Consider the following 23,766-nt stretch of genomic DNA (forward strand, 5'->3'; position numbering starts at 1 on the left):
ATTGTTTACATATTATGGGGGATTGATTATGTCAATAAATATATTGAGGATAAAGGAACCCAGATTTCTTGCTGCCAGACAAGGGTCTCAACTGTAGAACAGGAAAAAGTTAGAATTAACCCTGTAACATTAGGTTAGAATTGGAAATAACCAAAGTGAAATATATATGAATTATATATTACATATATTTATATATAAATTATATATTACCCCCAGTTCTGTTCACTGAGAATCATGACACCACAATAACATTGATTATATATATACGTATATGTATATATACATATACATTTCTACAAATTCTGTTCACTGAAGGAATCACAGTACCCCAGTGGCATTGATCACACCTGGTATTGGTTTCCAAATACCATTCCCCTTTTAAAAGAACCATTGCTCCTTGGAGAAAGGGCTGATTCTAGGGCTGGGGAGGGAAAGTACAAGATGAACCTGAAATATCTGATTGTGCCAGAAGGTATGGAAGTGCTCAAAGAATGATGGAGACATATCAAAGGCTTTAGGAGCCAGCTTGAAGGGACTCCCATTGGCCAAATCTGGAACAATTTGAACATCAAACTAAATCATGACAGTAAAATATTAAAATCCATTGAATAAAATAGTAATCCATGAGTCACTCCAAAAGAAATAAATAATAAATGAGAAGAAAAAAACTTTTCTGTCTAAAATGACAGTAAATATAGAAGGAATGATGGAATTAGAATACCTGCATATTATTTAGTAACCATCATAGTAATAACTAACCCAGCTGGGCGTGGTGGCTCATGCCTGTAATCCCAGCACTTTGGGAAGCCAAAGCGGGCAGATCACCTGAGGTCGGGAGTTGGAGACCAGCCTGACCAACATGGGGAAACTCTGTCTCTACTAAAAATACAAAAAATTAGCTGGGCTTGGTGGCACATGCCTGTAATCCCAGCTACTTGGGAGGCTGAGGCAGGAGAATCGCTTGAACCTGGGAGGCAGAGGTTGTGGTGAGCCAAGATTGCGCCACTGCACTCCAGCCTGGGCAACAGGAGTGAAACTTTGTCTCAAAAATAAATAAATAAATTAGTAAATAAGCCACAAAACATCAACAAATCCTAAACCTAGTGGGTGATTTGATGAGGAATATGGTATTTCCATAGTCTCAAAGTACTTTCTCATAAAATACTCATTAATTACAAAAGGAAAAAGAATAATTTTATAGTGGAGACATGGCAAACATTGCCATAATCTGGAAATCAATGCTAACATTACCGGAAATGAGACAAATCAAAGTTATGTGTAGCCTTAGAGTATGCAACTAGAACACCATTTTTGTTGCAATTCTTGACAAAAATGCATAACCTGAAACTAAACATGAAGAAATACTGGACACACCCAATTGTGGAACATTCTACAAACTAACTGGCCTGTAATCTTTAAAAGTGTCAAGGTCATAAAAGTCAAGGAAAGATCAAGGAACTGTTCCATATTGAAGGAAGCTAAAGTGACATGACCACTAAATTCAATATGTGATTCTGGGCTGGGTCTTTTTGCTCTGAAGGATATTTTGGAGACAACTGGCAAAACTTAAATGAGGTCCATGGATTATATGGTAGTAATGTATCAAACATTAATTTTCTGATTCTGGTGGCTCTATTGTGGCTTTCTAAGAGGATGACCTACTTGGTAAGAATCATGCATAAAAAGAGAGATGATGAGGCATCATGTCATCACCTTACCGGCAAATGGTTCAGGGGAAAAGAGTTACTTGGTACTATCCTTGCATCTTTTCTTTAAGTTTGACATGAATTAAAAATAAAAGAAAATATGAATGATTTGAAACATTTAAAAAGCACTGAAACTAAGGTAATAGATACCTAGGCATCTGCCCCAAGATTAAAAGATATTAACATTTTGGCCATATTTGCCTCAGATCAACTGCCTGTGCACATTTGCCCTCTCTTTCTGTTTGCTTCAAGAAATAAAATGCGGACCAGGCTTGGTGGCTCATGCCTGTAATCCCAGCACTTTGGGAAGCCAAGGCAGGTGGATCACTTGAGCCCAAGAGTTCGAGACCAGCCTGGGCAACATGATGAACTGCCATCTCTGCAAAAAACACAAAAATTAGCTGAGTGTGGTGACATGAGCCTGTAGTCTCATCTACTCAGGAGGCTGAGATGGAAGGATGGCTTGGGCCTCAGAGGCAGAGGTTGCAGTGAGTCAAGATAATGCCACTGTACTCTAGCCTGGACAATAGAGAAAGACTCTGTCTCAAATAAACAAATAAATAAAATGCTACAGAAATGTCTGCTCTTATCATTTATATTCAGCATTATACTTGAGATTAGTTAGTGCAATAAGGAAAGAAAATGAAATTAAAAGTACAAGGCCAGGCATGGTAGCTCATGCCTATAATCCCAACATTTTGGGAGGTTGAGGTGGGAGGATCACTTGAGCGCAGGAGTTTGAGACCAGCCTACACACCATAGCAAGGCCCAATCTCTACCAAAAAAAAAAAATTTGTTTTAATTAGTCAGGTATGGTGGTGTGTGCCTGTAGTCCCAGCTACTTGGCAGCTGAGGTAGGAGGATTGCTTGAACCCAGGAGGTCAAGGCTGCACTGAGCTGTGATTATGCCACTGCACCCTAGCCTGGGTGACAGAATGAGACCCTGTCTCAAAAACAAACAAACAAACAAAAAAAAACAGAAAAAGTATACATTTTAGGAAGAAATTAAAGTGTTTTTTCACAGATAACATGATCATTTATGTAGAAAATCCTATGGAGTCCACAAAAACAAAAAAACCACTAGAATTAATAAGTGAGTTTGGCAAGGTTGCAAGACACAAGATCAACATACAAAAATCAATTATAAGCTAGGCATGGTGGTGCATACCTGTGGTCTCAGCTACCCAAGAGGCTGAGGCAGGAAGAGCCCAGGAGGTCAAGGCTATGATTGCACCACTGCGCTCCAGCCTGCGTGGCAGAATGAGATCCTGTCTCCAAAAACAACAACAAAATCAATTGTATTTTTATATACTAGCAAAAACAATCAGAAATTGAAGTTTTATAAAACAATATTTACAATAACATCAAAAGTGTGAAGTACATAGGGGTGAATTTGACAAGAGATATGCAAAACCTGTACACAGAAAACTAAAGAGAGAAATTAAAGGCCTTCAATACGTGGAGAGACATACCACGTTAATGGATCAGAAGACTCAATAATGTTAACAGTCGTGTCTCCCCAGGTTGCTTTTGTTTTTTGTTTTGTTTTTCTTTTGAGACTCTGTTGCCCAGGCTGGAGTGCTGTGGCACAAACATGGCTTACTGAAGCCTCAACCTCCCAGGATCAAGCAATACTCCTACCTCAACCCCCCAAGTAGCTGGACCTATAGGCATGTGTCACCATGCCTGGCAATTTTTTCTATTTTTTGCTAGAGATGGGGTCTCACTACATTGCCTAGAATGGATTTCTCTCCAAATTGATGTATAGATTTAACACAATCCCAGTCAATGAGTCAAAATCAAAAAGGCTATTTTCCTTTTTTAGAATATGACAAGGCTGAAAAAAAAAAGAAAAAGAATATGACAAGGCTGGGCACAGTGGCTCACACCTGTTATCCCAGCACTTTGGGAGGCTGAGGCTGAGGCAGGAGGATAGCTTAAGCCCTGAGGTTCGAGTCCAGCCTGGGCAACATAACAAGACCTTATCTCTAAGAAAAAAAGAAAAGAAAATGACAAGCTGATTATAAAACGTACATGGAAATGCAAAGAACCCAGGATAACCAGAACTTCAGCTTTGAAAGAGAACAAAATAGGCCGGGCACAGTGGCTTATGCCTGTAATCCCAGCACTTTGGGAGGCCAAAGCGAGTGGATCACCTGAGGTCAGGAGTTCGAGACCAGCCTGGCCAACAGTGTGAAACCCCATCTCTACTAAAAATACAAAAATTAGCCAGGCATGGTGACAGGTGCCTATAATCCCAGCTACTCGGGAGGCTGAGGCAGGAGAATCATTCGAACCTGGGAGGCAATGATTGCAGTGACCTGAGATTGTGCCACTGCACTCTAGCTTGGGCAACAAGAGTGAAACTCCATCTCCAAAAAAAGAAAAAAGAAAAAGAACAAAGTTGGAGGACTGACTACCCGATTTGAAAACATATAAAGTTACATAAGTCGAGGCAGTGTGGTATTGAAGTAAACATAGGTAAATAGACCAATGGAAAAAAATAGAGCCAAAAAGAGATTTACATAAGGTATGGTGGCTCATGCTGATAATCCCAGCACTTTGGGAGGCTGAGGCAGGAGGATCACTTGAGGCCAGGAGTTTGAGACCAGCTTGGGCAACACAGTGAGAGCCCATCACTACAAAAATAATTTTTATTTATTTATTTATTTATTTATTTATTTATTTATTTATTTATTTATTTTGAGACAGAGTTTTCACTCTGTCACTCAGGCTGGAGTGCAGTGGAGCGATCTCAGCTCACTGCAACCTCCGCCTCCCAGGTTCAAGTGATTCTCCTGCCTCAGCCTCCTGAGTATCTGGGATTACAGGCACCTGCCATCATGCCCAGGTAATTGTTTTTATTTTTAGTACAGACAGGGTTTCTCCATGTTGGCCAGGCTGGTCTTGAACTCCTGACCTCAGGTGATCCACCCACCTCAGCCTCTAAAAGTGCTGGATTTACAGGCATGAGCCACTGCCCCCGGCCAGGAGAAAATACTTTTTAAATAAGCTGGGTGTGGTGGTATGTACCTGTAGTCCCAGCTATTCGGGAGGCTGAGGCAGGAGGATCATCTATTGGGGATGCTGAGGCAGGAGGATCATTAAGCCCAGAGTGCGAAGCTGCAGTGAGCTATGATGGTACCACTACACTCCATCCTGGGTGACAGAGCAAGACTGTCTCAAAAAAAAAAAAAAAAAACTTACATGTGTATGATCAATTGAATTTCAGCAAAGGTGCCACGGTAATTCAAATAGAGGAAAAGATAAACTTCAACAAATGGTTCTGGAGCAATATGCAAAATAAAGCCACCTTGCTGTTCATCTCTCAATATGTACAAAACTTGTCTCAAAACTTCAACATGAATCATACACATAAATGTAAGAGCTCAAACTGTAAAACTGCTAGAAGAAACTATAGAAAATTTTAGTAACCTTGGGTTTGGCAAAGATTTCTTAAATATTACCGAAAAAGCACACAGTCTCTCTGTCTCTCTCTCTCTCTCTACCTCTTTCTCTCTCTCTCTCTCTCTCTCTCTCTCTCTCTATATATATATATACACATATATACTCCTTACCTCAAGCAATCCTCCCACCTTGGCCCCCAGAGTGCTGGGATTACAGGTGTGAGCCACTGTGTCAATATATCTTATGTTACATAAGGGAATAAGAGGAAGACAAAGATATTTGCTTGACACATGTAATGGTTAATATTAGGTGTCAACTTGACTGGATTGAGGGATGTCTAGCTGCCTGGTAAAGTATTGTTCCTGGATGTGTATGTGTTGGTGTTGTCAAAGGAGACTGACATTTGAGTCGGTGGACTGGGAGGGAAAGACTCACCCTCAGTATGGGTGGGCACCATCCAACCGGCTGCCAGTGCAGCTAGAACAAAGCAGGCAGAAGAAGGGGGAATAAGGTTGCTTGCTGAGTCTTTTTTTTTTTTTTTTTTGAGAAAGAGTCTTGCTCTATTGTCCAGGCTGGAGTGTAGTGGTGCAGTCTCTGCTCACTGCAACCTCCGCCTCCTGGGTTCAACCGATTCTCCTGCCTCAGCCTCTGCAGTAGCTGAGACTACAGGTGCATGCCACCACACCCGGCTAACTTTTGTATGTTTTTAGTAGAGACAGGGTTTCACCATCTTGGCTAGGCTGGTCTCGGCCTCCTGACCTCAAATGATCCACCCACCTCAGCCTCCCAAAGTGCTGAGATTATAGGCGTGAGCCACCATGCCCGGCCTCTTGCTGAGTCTGGCTGTCTCTCTCTTCCTATGTTGGACACTTGCTTCCTCTCTTCCTGCCCTTGGACGTCAGACTCCAGGTTATTTGGCCTTTGGACTCTGGGACTTGCACCAGCGGCCTCCCGGGGGCTCTCGGGCCTTTGGCCTCAGACTGAGGGCTTCACTGTTGGTGTTGGCTTCCCTAGTTTTGAGGATTTCAGACTTGGACTGAGACACACTACTGGCTTCTCTTTCCCCAGCTGGCAGATGGCCCATTATGGGACTTTGCCTTGTAATCATGTGAGCCAATTCTCCCTAATAAACTTTTTTTTTTTTTTGAGGCAGAGTCTAGCTCTGTTGCCCACGCTAGAGTGCAGTGGTACGATCTTGGCTCACTGCAACCTCCGCCTCCCAGATCTCGGCCCACTGCAACCTTCACCTCCCAGGTTCAAGCAACTCTCCTGCCTCAGCCTCCCAAGTAGCTGGGATTACAGGAGCCTGCCACCACACCTATCTAATTTTTTGTATTTTTAGTAGTGACAGGGTTTCACCATGTTGTCCAGGCTGTTTCAAACTCCTGACCTCAAGTGATCCGCCAGCTTTGGCCTCCCAAAGTGCTAGGATTACAGGTGTGAGCCACCGTGCCCAGCCAATAAACTTCTTTTATATATACATATGGTTTATTGGTTCTATCCCTCTGGAGAACCCTAATATAATACATATACATATATATATACAGAGAGAGAGATGCATGTGTGTTTGTGTGTGTGTGTATATATACACAAGCATATTTATAACAAAATAAAGAGGAATACACATAACGTTATTACAGTTCTCATTTCTGTAACTGGTTACGTGGTTGTAGCTGTTATTGATAACTACCTTCTTCAACTACCCATTCCTTTTGACTTCAGAAAGCACTTCAGCTGGTCATGTTTCTTTACCTGGTAAAGTGACCCAAACCTTCATACCTGAATGGTCTGGACCATTAGTAGTCCTTCCTGGATTGGGTTGTTGTAGTTTGCCATTGACCTTAATTACAAGGCATGGTAATACTAAGAGACACTTTGAGAGATCTCCTATATTCTAGATATACCATTCCTTAACTTCAATGTTCAGTAACAGTCCAATTTCCCCTTGGTAGTTGGGATTAATCACCCCAACCAGCACAGTGATTCCCTTCTTTGGCTGTTGATTCAGAGGCATGAGGAGTCCATGTGGCAGTTGTCCTGTGAACAGGTAGCAGTCTTAACTTCTATTTCAGTAGAATCATTGTTGTGTCTCCTAGCAAAAGCATTCTTTCCTTTGGAAATAAGACCTCTAGGCCAGCAAACCATAAGGTTGCAGGAATTGGAAGCAAAATTTTGCTAGGGTGGCCAGGTTTGGTGGCTTATGCCTATAATCCCAGCACTTTGAGAGGCTGAGACGGGTAGATCACCTGAGGTCAGGAGTTCAAGATTAGCCTGGCCAACATGGTGAAACCCCATCTCTACTGAAAATACAAAAATTAGTCGGGCATGGTGTCTTCCACCTGTAATCCCAGCTCCTCAGGAGACCAAGACAGGAGAATTACTTGAACCCAGGAGGCAGAGGTTTCAGTGAGCCAAGATCATGCCACTGCACTCCAGCCTGGGCGACAGAGCAAGTCTCTGTCAAAAAAAAAAAAAATTTTTTTTTTTTTTGCTAGGGGGTTACTAGGGGTAACAGTGAGTGGTGTCACTCCCATTTCTACCCCTTGACTCCTGGACCTGTGAATCTTGTCTATGGAGAAAATAACATCATATATTGGATGCTGATTCAACTCATATCTCCTTCTGGAGAACCTTGCCCCAGCTCTTAATTATATATTACCACCTAGCTGGAGCTGTAACTGAGTTTCCAAAAGGTCATTCCACCATTCTATCAAACCAGCTGTTGCAGGATGGTGGGGAATATGGTAAAACTAGTGAATTCCATGAGCACAGATCCATTGGCGTGCTTATTTTGCTGTGAGTTGAGTTCCTTGATCAAAAGCAATGCTGTGCAAAATACCAGGATGGTGGATAAGGCATTCTATACGTCTACTGATGGTAGTTTTGGCAGAAGCATTGCATTCAGGGAAGGCAAATCTGTATCTATAGTGTCTGTTCCAGTAAAAACAAACGCAACTCCTTCCATGATGGAAGCTGTCCAATGTAATCAATCTGCCTCCAGGGAGCTGGCTTATCACCCTAGGAAATTGGCCATAGTGGGGACTTAGTGTTGATCTCTGCTGCTGGCAGATTGGGCACTCAGCAGCAGTGGTAGCCAGGTTGTCCCTGGTGAGTGGAAGTCTATGTTAAAGAGCCCATGCATAAGTTCCATTCCTGCCACCATGGCCATTTTGTTTATTAGCCCATTGGACAATGACAGGGGTGGCTGGGAAAGAGGGCTGACTGGCATCCATAAAATGGGTCACCATACCCACTTAACTTTTTTCTTTTTTTTTTTAATTATACTTTAAGTTCTAGGGTACATGTGCACAACGTGCATGTTTGATACATAGGTATACATGTGCCATGTTGGTTTGCTGCACCGATCAACTCATCATTTACATTAGGTATTTCTCCTAATGCTATCCCTCCCCCAGCCCCCCACCCCCCCGACAGGCCCCGATGTGTGACGTTCCCCGCCCTGTGTCCAAGTGTTCTCATTGTTCAATTCCCACCTATGAGTGAGAACATGAGGTGTTTGGTCCTCTGCCTTTGTGATAGTTTGCTGAGAATGATGGTTTCCAGCTTCATCCACGTCCCTGCAAAGCACATGAACTCATCCTTTTATATGGCTGCATAGTATTCCATGGTGTATATGTGTCACATATCTTAATCCAGTCTATCATTGATGGACATTTGGTTCCAAGTCCTTGCTACTGTGAATAGTGCCACAACAAACATATGTGTGCATGTGTCTTTATAGTAGCATGATTTATAATCCTCTGGATATATACCCAGTAATGGGACTGCTGGGTCAAATTGTATTTCTAGTTCTAGATCCTTGAGGAATCGCCATGCTGTCTTCCACAATGGTTGAACTAGTTTACATTCCCACCAACAGTGTAAAAGCGTTCGTATTTCTCCAAATCCTCTCCAGCATCTGTTGTTTCCTGACTTTTTAATGATCTCCATTCTAACTGGCGTGAGATGGTATCTCATTGTGGTTTCAATTTGCATTTCCCTGATGACCAGTGATGATGAACATTTTTTCATGTGTCTGTTGGCTGCATAAATGTCTTCTTTTGGGAAGTGTCTGTTCATATCCTTTGCTCACTTTTTGATGGGGTTGTTTGTTTTTTTCTTGTAAATTTGCTTGAGTTCTTTGTAGATTCTGGATATTAGCCCTTTGTCAGATGGGTAGATTGCAAAAATTTTCTCCCATTCTGTAGATTGCCTGTTCACTCTGATGGTAGTTTCCTTTGCCATACAGAAGCTCCTTAGTTTGATTAGATCCCATTTGTCTATTTTGGCTTTTGTTGCCATTGCTTTTGGTGTTTCAGTCATGAAGTCCTTGCCCATGCCTATGTCCTGAATGGTATTGCCTAGGTTTTCTTCTAGGGTTTTTATGGTCTCAGGTCCAACATTCAAGTCTTCAATCCATCTTGAATCAATCCTTGTATAAGGTGTAAGGAAGGGATCCAGTTTCAGCTTTCTACATATGGCTAGCCAATCTTCCCAGCACCATTCATTAAATAGGGAATCCTTTCCCCATTTCTTGTTTTTGTCAGATTTGTCAAAGATCAGATGATTGTAGATGTGTGGTGTTCTGAGGCCTCTGTTCTGCTCCATTGGTAGTTCTATTTTTAGTTCTTTGGGTAATCTCCATACTGTTTTCCATAAAGGTTGTACTGAAATTACTGAAATTCCCACCAATAGCATGTAAGCATTCCCTTTTCCATCATCTGTTGTTTTCAGACCTTTTTTTTTTTTTTTTTTTTTTTTTTAATGAGACGAGGTCTCTCTCAGGCTGGAGCGCAGTGGAGTGATCTCAGCTCCCTGCAACCTCCACCTCCTGGGTTCAAGCAATTCTTGTGCCTCAGCCACCTAATAGCTGGGATTACAGTGTTTTTAGACTTTGTAATAGCCATTCTGACTGGTGTGAGATGGTATCTCATTGTGGGTTTGATTTGCATTTCTCTGATGATTAGTGATGTTGAGCATTTTTTGTGTTTGTTGGGTGCTTGTATGACTTTTGGAAAATGTTTATTCCTTTGGTCACTTTTTAATGGGGTTATTTTTTTTTTCTTGTAGAGTTGTTTGAGTTCCTTGTAGATTCTGGATATTAGCCCTTTGTCAAATGCATAGTTTGCAAATATTTTTCCCATTCTATAGACTCTGTTTACTCTGTTGATTGCTCCACTTAACTATTAAAAGCCTCTGCTACTGAGGTCATGCTTTGGTGAGCATTCATATGGGACACAAATATCTTTTCATTTTTTTGCCCAAAGAAGTCTATGCATATACCTCTTTTTCGATTTCTTTGTCACCAATTTTCTAATCATGTTCATTCCAAGTCCATGACTATCCAGCCAAACTATTGGCTACGGCCCATGAATCAATATATAATTGCATGTTTGACCATTTCTCCTTCCAAGCAAAGTGAACGACCTGGTGTAATGCTTGAAGTTCTGCCCCACTGGGAGGATTTCCCTTCACCACTGTCCTTTGGGGTGTCCCAGAAAGGGACTCTTGTGTGCAGCTGTCCACTTTTGGGTCGTGCCTGTGTAATGTACACAACCATCTGTAAATCCGGCCTGAGTCTTTTTTTCCTCTGTCAACTGATCATAGGCAACATTCCATGGGGCCATAGGTGCAGGCTGGGAGGGAGAAGGCAGAGTAATAGGAATGGGGGCTAGAGGTATTTGGATCACTTCTTCATGTAACTTACCTGTGCCTTCAGGGACTATTCAAGCCCAATCATGTACACACCACTTCTATTTGACGATGGAATGCTTCTGTGCACGCCCAATGTTGTGACTTGGTGGGGCAGATAACACTGAGTTCATGATGAGCAGCTCAGGTTTCATGGTAACTAGGTGACCCGAGGTTAAGTATTGAGTCTCTATTAAGGCCCAGTAGCAGGCCAAGAGCTACTCCTCAAAAGGAGAGTACTTCTGGCTAGGTGCCGTGGCTCATGCCTATAATCCCAGCACTTTGGGAGGCCGAGGTGGGCGGATCACCTGAGGTCAGGAGTTCAAGACCACTCTGGCCAACATGGCAAAACCCTGTCTCTACTAAAAATACAAAAATTAGCCAGGTATGGTGGCAGGCGCCTGTAATCCCAGCTACTCGGGAGGCTGAGGCAGGGAGAATCGCTTGAACCCAGGAGGTGGAGGTTGCAGTGGATCGCGCCATTGCACTCCAACCTGGGCAATAAGAGCAAGGCTCTGTCTCAAAAAAAAAAAAAAAAAGTACTTCTTTGCAGAGGATTGAAGACCTTTGAGAGTGTCCATATCTGCCCCTGACACTTCAAACACCACTGCATCTGCTGGATCACATGGCTCAAGCAGCAGAGCTGCTTGCACAGCACCCTGGACCTGTTACAGAGACTTCTGTTCTGGGCCCCACTCAAAACTGGAAACTTTTCAGGTCATTTGGTAAATGGGCTGGAGTAACATACCCAAATGGGGAATACATTGATCCTAGGAGTTTGAGTTTATAGTGAGCTATGATCACACCCCTGCACTCCAGCCTGGATAACAGAGTGAGATCCTATCTCTAAAATAATAAAATAATATCAATGTAATGGACCAGCATAATATCTCGTGGAAGAAAAAAGCAATCAAGATTTTTGTGAACTCTCCAGTGGACTGGAGAGTTGATATAGCTCTGAGATAGCACAGTGAAAGCGTATTGCTGGCCTTGCCAGCTAAAAGCAAACTGCTTCTGGTGGTCCTCATTAGATACCCCTGTGATTTCATCTCCAGCCAATCAATTGTTTCAGTTCCCCAGGCCTCTGACTGTCAAAGTACCCTTAAAAACCCTAGCCTCTGAATTCTTGGAGAGGTGAATTTGAGAAATTTCTCCCATCCATCCTCTTGGCTGGACCTGCAATAATTAAACTCTTTATTTGCTGCAGTTCTCAGTGCATTGGTATTTTTTGTTTGTTTGTTTGTTTGTTTGAGACGGAGTCTCCCTCTGTCGCCCAGGCTGGAGTGCAGTGGCGTGATCTCGGCTCACTGCAAGCTCTGCCTCCCGGGTTCACACCATTCTCCTGCCACAGCCTCCCAAGTAGCTGGGACTACAGGCGCCCGCCACCACGCCCAGCTAATTTTTTTTTCTATTTTCAGTAGAGACGGGGTTTCACCATGTTAGCCAGGATGGTCTCGAACTCCTGACCTTGTGATCCTCCCACCTTGGCCTCCCAAAGTGCTGGGATTACAGGCGTGAGCCACTGCGCCTGGCCTTGTTTTTGTTTTTATTTTTGTTTTAGACAGGGTCTCACTCTGTTGCCCAGGCTGGTGTACAGTGGTGCGATCATGGCAAACTGCAGCCTAGACCTCCTGGGCTCAGGTGATCCTCCCACCTCAGCCTCCTGGGTAACTGGGACTACAGGTGAGTGCCACCATACCCAGCTAATCTTTTGTATTTTTTGTAGACATGAGGTTTTGCGATGTCGCCCAGGCTGTTCTCGAACCCCTGGGCTCAAGCAATCTACACACCTTGGCCTCTCAACTGCTAGGATTACAGGTGTCAGCCACCACACCCAGCCTAGTGCATTGGGTTTTTTCAGGGCAGTGGGCAAAAAGAACCAGTCAGGCTATAACTTGACCTACAGAGGAGAGGGATCACAGAGCTCTTTGAGGATACTGGGGCCCTCTCACAAATTTATTTCTCATAGAACAGTAAGTCGTCTGGACCCTCCCAGTGTAGGTAAGCAGGTCTTAAATGACAAATGCACTCTAACATTCCAATTCCCTAAGCCTTTGAATCCCTTCCTCTGCATTAAACCAAGACAGGTCCAGCAATTTCAATTCAGTCTACTATGGGACATCTTTGGAATATGTTTTAGCCAACCACTCAAACTGTTAGAGCACTTTCTAACTCCTCAAGCTGCAACATTCAACGCAGTGAGCCCATATCAATAAACTGGGCCAGATCCAATTTTGTGTTGCTTACACTATTATCCCAACCCTTAGTATCTATTCCCATACATGTTCCCCAAATTTCAATTGGTATAAATTAGAAAACTCAAGTAGTCTTTTGGAGTGTAGCCCACCTCCTCCTGGGTCACACTTTACACCTCACCTTTAGACACCTGCTAGGACGCTTTTATTTATTTACTTTGAGGCAGAGTCTTACTCTGTTTCCCAGGCTGTAGTGCAATGGCACCATCTCAGCTCATTGCAAGCTCCACCTCCCAGGTTCAAGCAATTTTACTGCCTCAGCCTCCCAAGTAGCTGGGATTACAGGTGTGCACCCCCATGCCCGGCTAATTTTGGTATTTTTAGTAGAGATGGGGTTTCGCCATGTTGGCCAGGCTGATCTCCAACTTCTGGCCTCAAGTAATCTACCCTCCTCGACCTCCTTAAGTGCTGTGCTGGGATTACAGGTGTGAGCAACCACGCCCGGCCAATATATGATTTTAATTGTCTAGTTTTCAACAGAAAATTATGATACATGCAGAGAAAATCTGAATTACACAGAAAAAAAGCAGTCAATAGCAATTGTCCCTGAGAAAACCCAGATGTTGCACATACTAAAGACTTTATTTTTATTTATTTATTTTTGAAACAGGGTCATGCTCTGTTGCTCAGGCTGGAGTGTGGTGGCACAGTCATAGCTCCCTGCAGCCTCAACCTCCTGGGCCGCTGCAATCCTCCTACCTCAGCATCCCAAGTAGACAGGACCACAGGTGTGCACTACCATGTCTGATAATTTTTTTAATTTTTTGTAGAGCCAGCATCTCCCTATGTTGCCCAGGCTGGACTTGAACTCCTGAGCTGAAGTGATCCTCCCACCTCGGTCTCCCAAAGTGCTGGGATTACAGGCATGAGCACTGTTCAAACAACTAAATAAGCCATGTCTAAAGAATGAAAAAGAAGTGTCTTTGTTTTCTGTTTCTTATAACGGAATACCTGAAACTGGGTTATTTATTTATTTATTTTGGAGATGGAGTCTCACTCTGTCGCCCAGGCTGGAGAGCAGTGGTGTGACCTTGGCTCACGGCAACCTCTGCCTCCCAGGTTCCAGGGATTCTCCTGCCTCAGCCTCCCTAGTAGCTGGGATTACAGGCGCATGCCGACACGCCTGGCTAATTTTTTGTATTTTAGTAGAGACGGGGTTTCACCGTGTTGCCCAGGCTGGTCTCAAACTGCTGAGCTCAGGCAATCCACCCACCTCGGCCTCCCAAAGTGCTGGGATTACAGGCGTGAGCCACCACGCCTGGCCAGTAATTTATTTTTAAAAAGAAATTTATTTCTTTTTATTCCTTTTTATTTAATTCAAACAGTCATTGAAGGAATTTGTTTCTTACAGTTATGGAGGCTGAAAAGTCCAAGGTCAGGGAGCTGCTTCTGGTGAGAGCCTTCTTGTTGGCAGGGACTACAGAATCCTGAGGTGATACAGGGCATCACATGGTGACGGGGCTGAGCATGTTAACTCAGGTCTGTCTTCCTCTTGTTACACCATTTCCACTTCCATGATAACCTATTAATCCTTTAACCCACTTATCCATGAATGGATTAATCCATCCATGAGGTCAGAACTCTCATGACCCAATCACCTCTTAAAGACCCCACCTCTCAATACTGCCACATTAAGGGTTAAATTTCCACATGAGGCCGGGTGCAGTGGCTCACGCCTCTAATCCCAGCATTTTGGGAGGCTAAGGCAGGTGGATCACTTGAGATCGGGAGTTCCAGACCAGCCGGGCCAACATTGTGAAACTCCACCTCTGCTAAAATACAAAAACTAGCCAGGTGTGGTAGTGAATGGCTGTAATCCCAGATACTCAGGAGGCTGAGGCAGGAGAATCACTTGAACCCGGGAGGCGGAGGTTGCAGTGAGCAGAGTTCATGCCACTGCATTTCAGCCTGGGTGACAGAGCAAGACTCTGTTTCAAAAAAAAAAAATTTCCACATGAATTCTTGGGGGGATAAATATTCAAACCATAGCAGAAAGTATGAGAAATGTGTCACCAAATAGAGAATATCAATAAAGAGATAGAAATTATGGCTGGCTGTAGTGGCTCACATCTATAATCCCAACACTTTAGGAGGCCAGAAGGGGAGGATTGCTTGAGGCCAGGAATTTGAGACCAGCCTGGTCAACATACTGAGACCCCATCTCGATTAAAAGAAAAAGAAAAAAGAAGAAAAGAAATTAGTTTAAAAGAACCAGGCTGGACGCGGTGGCTCACGCCTGTAACCCCAGCACTTTGGGAGGCCGAGGTGGGCAGATCACCTAGGATTGGGAGTTCGAGACCAGCCTGACCAACATGGAGAAACCCTGTCTCTACTAAAAATACAAAATTAGCTCGGCATGGTGGTGCATGCCTGTAATCCCAGCTACTCGAGAGGCTGAGGCAGGAGAATTGCTTGAACCTGGGAGGTGGAGGTGGAGGTGAGCTGAGATCACGACATTGCACTCCAGCCTGGGCAACAAGAGCAAAACTCCATCTCAAAAAAAAAAAAAAAAAAAAAAAAAAAAAAGAACCAAATAGGCCGGGTGTGGTGGCTTATGCCTGTAATCCCAGCACTTTAGGAGGCCAAGGGAGGCAGATTGCTTGAGTCTAGGAGTTCAAGACTAGCCTGGACAACAGGACAAAACCCTGTCTCTACGAAAAATACAAAAAATTAGCTGGGCATGGTGGTGTGTGCCTGTAGTCCCAGCTACTTGGAGGGCCGAGGCAGGAGGATTGCATGAGCCCAGGAGGTCAGGGCTGCAGTGAGCCAAGACTGTGCCACTACACTATAGTTTGGGTAATACAGTGAGATCCTGTCTCAAAGGAAGGAAGGGAGGAAGGAAGGAAGGAAGGAAGGAAGGAAGGAAGGAAGGAAGGAAGGAAGGAAGGGAGGGAGGGAGGGAGGGAAGAAGGAAGAGGAAGGAAGCAAGGAAAGAAGGAGAGAGAGAGAGAGAGAAAGAAATATTGGTGTTGAAGAGTACAATAACAGATGAAAAATCCACTACAGGGTCTCAACAACAGGTCTGAGCAGACATAATGAGAGAGAGTGAACTGGAGGCAGGTCAACTGAGATTATCCAATCTGAGAAAAAACAATCAAAAGGAATGACAAAAAATGAACAGAGCCTCAGAGACTTCTCATATGTCATCAAATAAACCAAGGTGAGGAGAGAAGAGAAAGGGACAGAAAGAATATTTGAAGAAATGGCTGAAAACTTCCCAATTTGATGAAAAGCATTAATTTACAAATCCAAGAAGTCCAACCAACTCCAAGTAGGAAAAATTCAAACAGATCCACAACTACACACGTCATAACCACACCATCAAAAGACAAACATTAAGAAAGAATGTTGAAAGCAGCAAGAGAAAAGTTACTCATGTGTACAAGGGATCCTCAATATGATTTATCAACAGAAACCTTGGAAGCCAGAGGCAGTGGAATGACATCAAAGAGCTAAAAGAAAAAGATTGTCGGTCAGGTGCTGTGGCTCACGCCTGTAATCCCAACACTTTGGGAGGCCAAGATAGGCAGATCACTTGAGGTCAGGAGTTCGAGACCAGCCTGGCCAACATGAAGAAACCCCGTCTCTATTAAAAATACAAAAATTAGCCTGGTGTGGTGGTGCATCCCTGTAATCCCAGCTAGTCAGGTGGCTGAGGCAGGAGAATGGCTTGAACCATGGAGGCGGAGGTTACAGTGAGGCAAGATTGTGCCACTGCACTCTGTCAGCCGGGGTGACAGAGCGAGACTCCGTCTCAAAAATAAATAAATAAATAAATAAGAGAAAGAAAAAGACTGTCGACCAAGATGGTACATCCAGCAAAGGTATCCCTCAGAAACTAAGAAGGTGCAGTGGGTCATGTCTGCAATCCCAACTAGTCAGGAGGCTGAGGCAGGACGATCACTTGAGACCAGGAGTTTTGAGACCAGCTAGAACAACATAGCAAGACCCCACCTCTAAAACAAAAATGAAGAAGAAATTAAGAAATTAAGACATTCTCAGATGAACAAAAACTGAAAGAATTTGTCACTAACAAATCTGTCCTCTCAGGAATACTAAAGGGAGTCCTTCAGGCTTAAATGAAAGCATACTAGATAGTAACTCTAATCCATACGAGGAAGTAAAGAGCTTTAGTAAAGATAACTATATAAGGTAAATATAAAGACAATACTGTCTTTATATTTATAATTTATTTATATTTAAATATAACATATTTAAATACAATTTTTGCTTGTAAATTTCCTTTTCTCTTGTCATATTTAAAATACAATTATATTTAAAAATTATAAAACTATATTGATGGGGCTGGGCATGGTGGCACACACCTGTAATCTCAGCCCTTTGGGAGGCAGAGGCGGGTGGATCACTTGAGGTCAGCACTTCAAGACTAACCTGGCCAACATAGCGAAACCCCGTCTCTACTAAAAATACAAAAATTACCCGGGTGTAGTGGCTTACGCCTGTAATCTCAGCTATGCAGGAGGCTGAGGCACGAGAATCGTTTGAACCCCAGAAGCAGAGGTTGTAGTGAGCCAAGATTGCCCCACTGCACTCCAGCCTGTGTGTCTGAGACTCTGTCTCAAAAAAAAAAAAAAAAAAAACTATGTTGATGGGCATACAATGTAGAAACATGTAATTTGTATGACAATAACTGCATACAGGAGGAAGGTGAAAATACAGCTATGCAGAAGCAAAGCTTTTATTTATTTATTTATTTTTATTTTTTAAATTTTATTATTATTATACTTTAAGTTTTAGGGTACATGTGCACAATGTGCAGGTTTGTTACATATGTATACATGTGCCATGTTGGTTTGCTGTACCCATTAACTCGTCATTTAGCATTAGGTATATCTCCTAATGCTATCCCTCCCCCAGCCCCTCACCCCACAACAGTCCCCAGAGTGTGATGTTCCCCTTCCTGTGTCCATGTGTTCTCATTGTTCAATTCCCACCTATGAGTGAGAACATACGGTGTTTGGTTTTTTGTCCTTTCGATAGTTTGCTGAGAATGATGGTTTCCAGCTTCATCCATGTCCCTACAAAGGACATGAACTCATCCTTTTTTATGGCTGCATAGTATTCCATGGTGTATATGTGCCACATTTTCTTAATCCAGTCTATCGTTGTTGGACATTTGGGTTGGTTCCAAGTCTTTGCTATTGTGAATAGTGCTGCAATAAACATACGTGTGCATGTGTCTTTATAGCAGCATGATTTATAATCCTTTGGGTATATACCCAGTAATGGGATGGCTGGGTCAAATGGTATTTCTAGTTCTAGATCCCTGAGGAATCGCCACACTGACTTCCACAATGGTTGAACTAGTTTACAGTCCCATCAACAGTGTAAAAGTGTTCCTATTTCTCCACATCCTCTCCAGCACCTGTTGTTTCCTGACTTTTTAATGATCGCCATTCTAACTGGTGTGAGATGGTATCTCATCGTGGTTTTGATTTGCATTTCTCTGATGGCCAGTGATGATGAGCATTTTTTCATGTGTTTTTTGGCTGCATAAATGTCTTCTTTTGAGAAGTGTCTGTTCATATCCTTTGCCCGCTTTTTGATGGGGTTGTTTGTTTTTTTCTTGTAAATTTGTTTGAGTTCACTGTAGATTCTGGATATTATCCCTTTGTCAGATGAGTAGGTTGTGAAAATTTTCTCCCATTTTGTAGGTTGCCTGTTCACTCTGATGGTAGTTTCTTTTGCTGTGCAGAAGCTCTTTAGTTTAAATAGATCCCATTTGGCAATTTTGGCTTTTGTTGCCATTGCTTTATTTTTTAGTTTTTTTTGAGACGAAGTCTCGCTCTGTCGACCAGGCTGGAGTGCAGTGGCGTGATCTCGGCTCACTGCAAGCTCTGCCTCTTGGGTTCAAGTGATTCCCCTGCCTCAGCCTCCCAAGTAGCTGGGACTACAGGCACGTGCCACCACGCCCAGCTAATTTTTCGTATTTTAGTAGAGACAGGGTTTCACCATGTTGGCCAGGATGGTCTCAATCTCCTGACCTCATGATCCACCTGCCTCAGCCTCCCAAAGTGCTGGGATTACAGGCGTGAGCCACCACGCCTGGCTCTTTTTCTCTTTTTTTGAGACAGGGTCTCACTCTGTCACCCAGGCTGGAATGTAGTGGTGTGATCGTGGATCACTATAGCCTCACACTTCTGGGCTCAAGCAATCCTCCCACCTCAGCCCCTCAAGTAGCTGGGACTATGGGCACACACTATCATGTCCAGCTAATTTTTATTTTTTTTTGTCAAGATTGGGTCTCACTATGTTGCCCAGGCTGGTCTCAAACTCCTGGGCTCAAGTGATCCTCCTACCTTGGCCTGCCAAAGTCTTAGGATAACAGGTGTGAGCCACTGTACTCAGGCAAAAAGTCAATTTTATCAATCAAGAAGATGGAAAATAAAAGAGAAAAGAAAAGAAAAAGATGTAGCAATTATAATCATAAATGCACCTAACAATGGAGCTTCCCAAAACATGAAGCAATAATTGACAGACTTGAAAGAAGAAATAGGCAATTCAGGCTGGGCATGGTGGCTCCTGCCTGTAATCTCAGCACTTTTGGGAGGCCAAAGTGCGTGGATCACTTGAGGTCAGGAGTTTGAGACCAGCTTGGCCAACATGGTGAAACCCCATCTCTACTAAAAATATAAAAATTAGCCAGGCGTGGCGGCGTGTGCCTGTAATCCCAGCTACTTGGGAGGTTAAGGCAGGAGAATTGCTTGAACCTGAGAGGTAGAGGTTGCAGTGAGCTGAGATTGTGCCACTGCACTCCAGCCTGGGCAACAGAGTGAGACTCCACCTCAAAAAAAAAAAAAAAAGGAATAAGCAATTCAATGATAATCACTGAGAACTTCAATACCTCCACTTTCAATAATAGATAGAACATCTAGACAAAAGATCAACAAGGAAAGGGAGGATTTGAACAATACTATTAACCAACTAGACTTAACAGATATCTATAAAACACTCCACCTAACAATAGCAGAATATATATCCTTCTAAAGTTCACATGAGGGCCAGGGTCAGTGGCTCATGCCTATAATCCCAGCACTTTGGGAGGCTGAGGTTGGTGGATCTTTTGAGGCCAGGAGTTCGAGACCAGCCTGGCCAACATGGCTAAGCCCCATCTCTACTAAAACTATAAGAATTAGCCAGGTGTGGTGGCACGTGCCTGTAATCCCAGGTACTTGGGAGGTTAAGGCAGGAGAATTGCTTGAACCTGAGAGGCAGAGGTTGCAGTGAGCTGAGATTGTGCCACTGCACTCCAGCCTGAGCAACAGAGTGAGACTCTGTCTAAAAAAATAAATAAATAAAAATAAAGTGCATATGAAAAAATTTTTCAGTATAAAACATATTTTAGGCCAAAAGATAACTCATAAATTTTAAAGTATTGTAATAATGCAAAGTATGTTTTGTAATCATAATGGAATAAAATTAGAAATTAATCACGGAAGAAAATGAGAAATTCACAAATATGTGGAAAACAAAAAACATACTCCTAAATAAACAATGAGTCAAAGAAGAAATTATAGGGATGTTAGACAACACTTTGAAATAAATAAAAATAAAACCAAAACCTATTAAAATTTTATGGAATGCAGCTAAACCAGTGCTTAGAGGGAATTTTATAGCTGTAAATGAATAAATTTAAAAAAGAAAAAAGACCTCAAATCAATAGCCTAAACCAAAGAAAAAAAGCATCTAGGAGCTGTGGCTTATGCCTATTATCACAACATTTTGGGAGGCTAAGGCGGGAAGATCACTTGAGGCCAGGAATTTGAGACCCACCTGGTCAACATAGTAAGACCCATCTCTACAAAAAAAAAAAAAAAATTAGCCAGGCATGGTGACACTTGCCTGTAGTCCTAGCTACTTGGAAGGCTGAGACGGGAAGATCACTTGAGGCCAGGAGTTTGAGGCCAACCTGGTCAACATAAGTAAGACCCATCTCTACCCAAAAAACAAACCAAAAAAAAAAATTAGCCAGGCATGGTGACAATTTCCTGTAGTCCCAGTTACTTGGAAGGCTGAGATGGGAGGATCACTTGAGCCCAGGAGCTTGAGGCTGCAGTGAGCTATGATCGGGGTACTGCACTCCAGCATGGGATTAGACTGGAAATAAATGAAATAAGGAATGAAAAAACAATAGATAAAATCAATGACACCAAAAGTTGATTCTTTGAAAAGATGAACAAAATTGACAAAACTTTAGCTAGATTGACCAAGATAGAAAGAGAGAAGACTCAGCTGGGCCTGCTGGCTCATGCCTGTAATCCCAACACTTTGGGAGGCTGAGGCAGGAGGATCATTTGAAGCCAGGACTTTTTGGGGGGATTTTTTGGCTTTTCTTTGAGACAGTGTCTCACTCTGTTGCCCAGGCTGGAGTGCAGTGACACGCCATTCACTGCAACCTCGAACTGCTGGGCTTAAGCGATCTTCCCAACTCAGCCTCCCTAGTAGCTGGGACTATAGGTGTGAACCACCACACCTGGCTAATTTTTGTATTTTTTGTAGACAGGGATTTTGCCCTGTTGCTCAGGCTGGTCTTGGACTCCTGGACTCAAGCAGTTCACCTACCTAAGCCTTCCAAAGTGCTAGGATTACAGGTGTGAGCTACCATTCCTGGCCAAAGCCAGAAGTTTGAGACCAGGCTGGGCAACAAAAGTGAGATGTGTCTACACAAAACAAAATTCAAAAAATTAGCTGAGCTGGCATGGTGGCGTAGTCCTAGCTACTCAGTAGGCTGAGGCAGAAGGATCGCTTGAGCCCGGGAGCTCAAGGCTGCAGTGAACTATGCACATACTTCACTTCAGCCTGGGCAATAGAGCAAGACCCTGTCTCAAATAAATAAATAAATAAATAAAGCTTTCCAACTTGGGCCCGGCAGAATGGCCTGCAAAGAAGGGTGGCGAGAAGAAAAAGGGCTGTTCTGCCATCGACAAGGTGGTGACCGAGAATACACCATTAACCTTCACAAGTGCATCCATGGAGTGGGCGTCAAGAAGCGTTTCCCTTGGGCACGCAAAGAGATCTGGAAATTTGCCATGAAGGAGATGGGAGCTCCAGATGTGTGCATTGATACCAGACTCAACAAAGCTGTCTGGGCCAAAGGAATAAGGAATGTCCAAGACTGTATCTGTGTGCGGTTGTCCAGAAAACGTAATGAGGATGAAGATTCACCAAATAAGCTCTATACTTTGGTTATCAATGTACCTGTTACCACTTTCAAAAATCTACAGGCAATGTGGATGAGAACTAACTGCTGATAGTCAGATACATCAAATAAAGTTATAAAATTGCTTTCAAAAATAAAAATAAAATAAGAGAGAGAAGACTTAAATTGATAAAATAAGGAATAAAACAAAGAATGTTATCATCAGCCTCACAGAAATAAAAATGATTCTAAGGGAATATTATGAAAATTGCATGCCAATAATTAGATAATCTAGATGAAATGTAAGAATTCCTAGAACGACACAAGCTACTGAAACTGACTCAAGAGGAAATTTTAAAAAATTAAATAAACCCATAACAAGAAAAGAGACTGAATTACTGATTTAAAATAAAAAATTTCCACAAAGAAAATCCCAGGACCATATTGTTTCACTGGTGAATTCAGTCAAATGTTTAAAGAACACTTAACACCCTTCCTTCCTTCCTTTCTTCCTTTCCCTCCCTCCCCTCTCCCTTCCTCCCTTCCTCCCTCCCTCCCTCTCTCCCTCCCTCCCTCCCATCCTTCCTTCCTTCCTTCTTTCTTTCTTTAGACAGGGTCTTGCCCTTCCTTCCTTCCTTCCTTCCTTCCTGCCTGCCTGCCTTCCTTCCTGCCTTCCTTCCTTCCTTTCTTCCTTCCTTCCTTTCCTCCCTCCCTCTCTCCCTCTCTCTCTCTCTTTCTCTCTTTCTCTCTTTCTTTCTTTCTACACAGTCTTGCTCTGTTGCTCAGACTGGAGTGCAGTAGCATGATCATAGCTCACTGCAACTTCCAACTCTTGGGCTCAAGCAATCCTCCTGCCTCAGCCTCCTGAGGTAGCTAAGACTACAGGCATGTGCCGCCATGATTCCTGGATATATATATATATATATATATAGTATTTTCTGTTGAGATGGGATCTCACTATGTTGTCCAGGTTGAACTCCTAACCTCAAGCAATTCTCCCACCTCAGCCTCTCAAAGTGCTGGGATTACAGACATGAGCCACTGCACCTGGCCATACCACCAATTCTTCACAAACTCTTCCAAAAAAATAGAAGAAGAGGTTGGGTGTAGTGGCTCACGCTTGTAATCCCAGCACTTTGGGAGGCTGAGATGTGGGGATCACTTGAGCCCAGGAGTTAGAGACCAGCCTGGGCAACATGGCAAGATCATGTCTCTACTAAAAATACATAACTTTAGCCCAGCATGGTGGCACGCACCTGTAGTCCCAGCTATTTGGGAGGCTGAGGTGGAAGAATCGTCTGAGCCCAGGAAGTGAAGTCTGCTGCAGTAAGCTGAGATCACACCACTGCACTCCAGCCTGGGTGATGGGAGTGAGACCCTGTCTCCAAAAAAAAAGGAGGCAACATATCTCAATTCATTCTATGAGATCAGTAGTACCCTGATTGGTAATCAAACCAGATAAAGACATCACAAGAAGAAAATTACAGACTAACATCTCTTATAAATATAGACACTAAAATCTTCAACAAAGTACTAGAAAACTTAA

General features: G+C 43.1%; 1 pseudogene; it reads left to right on the forward strand.

Annotated features, from left to right (window-relative positions):
* Positions 1 to 441: 441 nt before the first annotated feature.
* Positions 442 to 22,332, forward strand: LOC129466770 (large ribosomal subunit protein eL31-like; annotated as a pseudogene).
* Positions 22,333 to 23,766: the final 1,434 nt, after the last annotated feature.

The sequence above is a fragment of the Symphalangus syndactylus genome, chromosome 17 (assembly GCF_028878055.3).
Source record: "Symphalangus syndactylus isolate Jambi chromosome 17, NHGRI_mSymSyn1-v2.1_pri, whole genome shotgun sequence".
NCBI classification, from domain to species: domain Eukaryota; kingdom Metazoa; phylum Chordata; class Mammalia; order Primates; family Hylobatidae; genus Symphalangus; species Symphalangus syndactylus.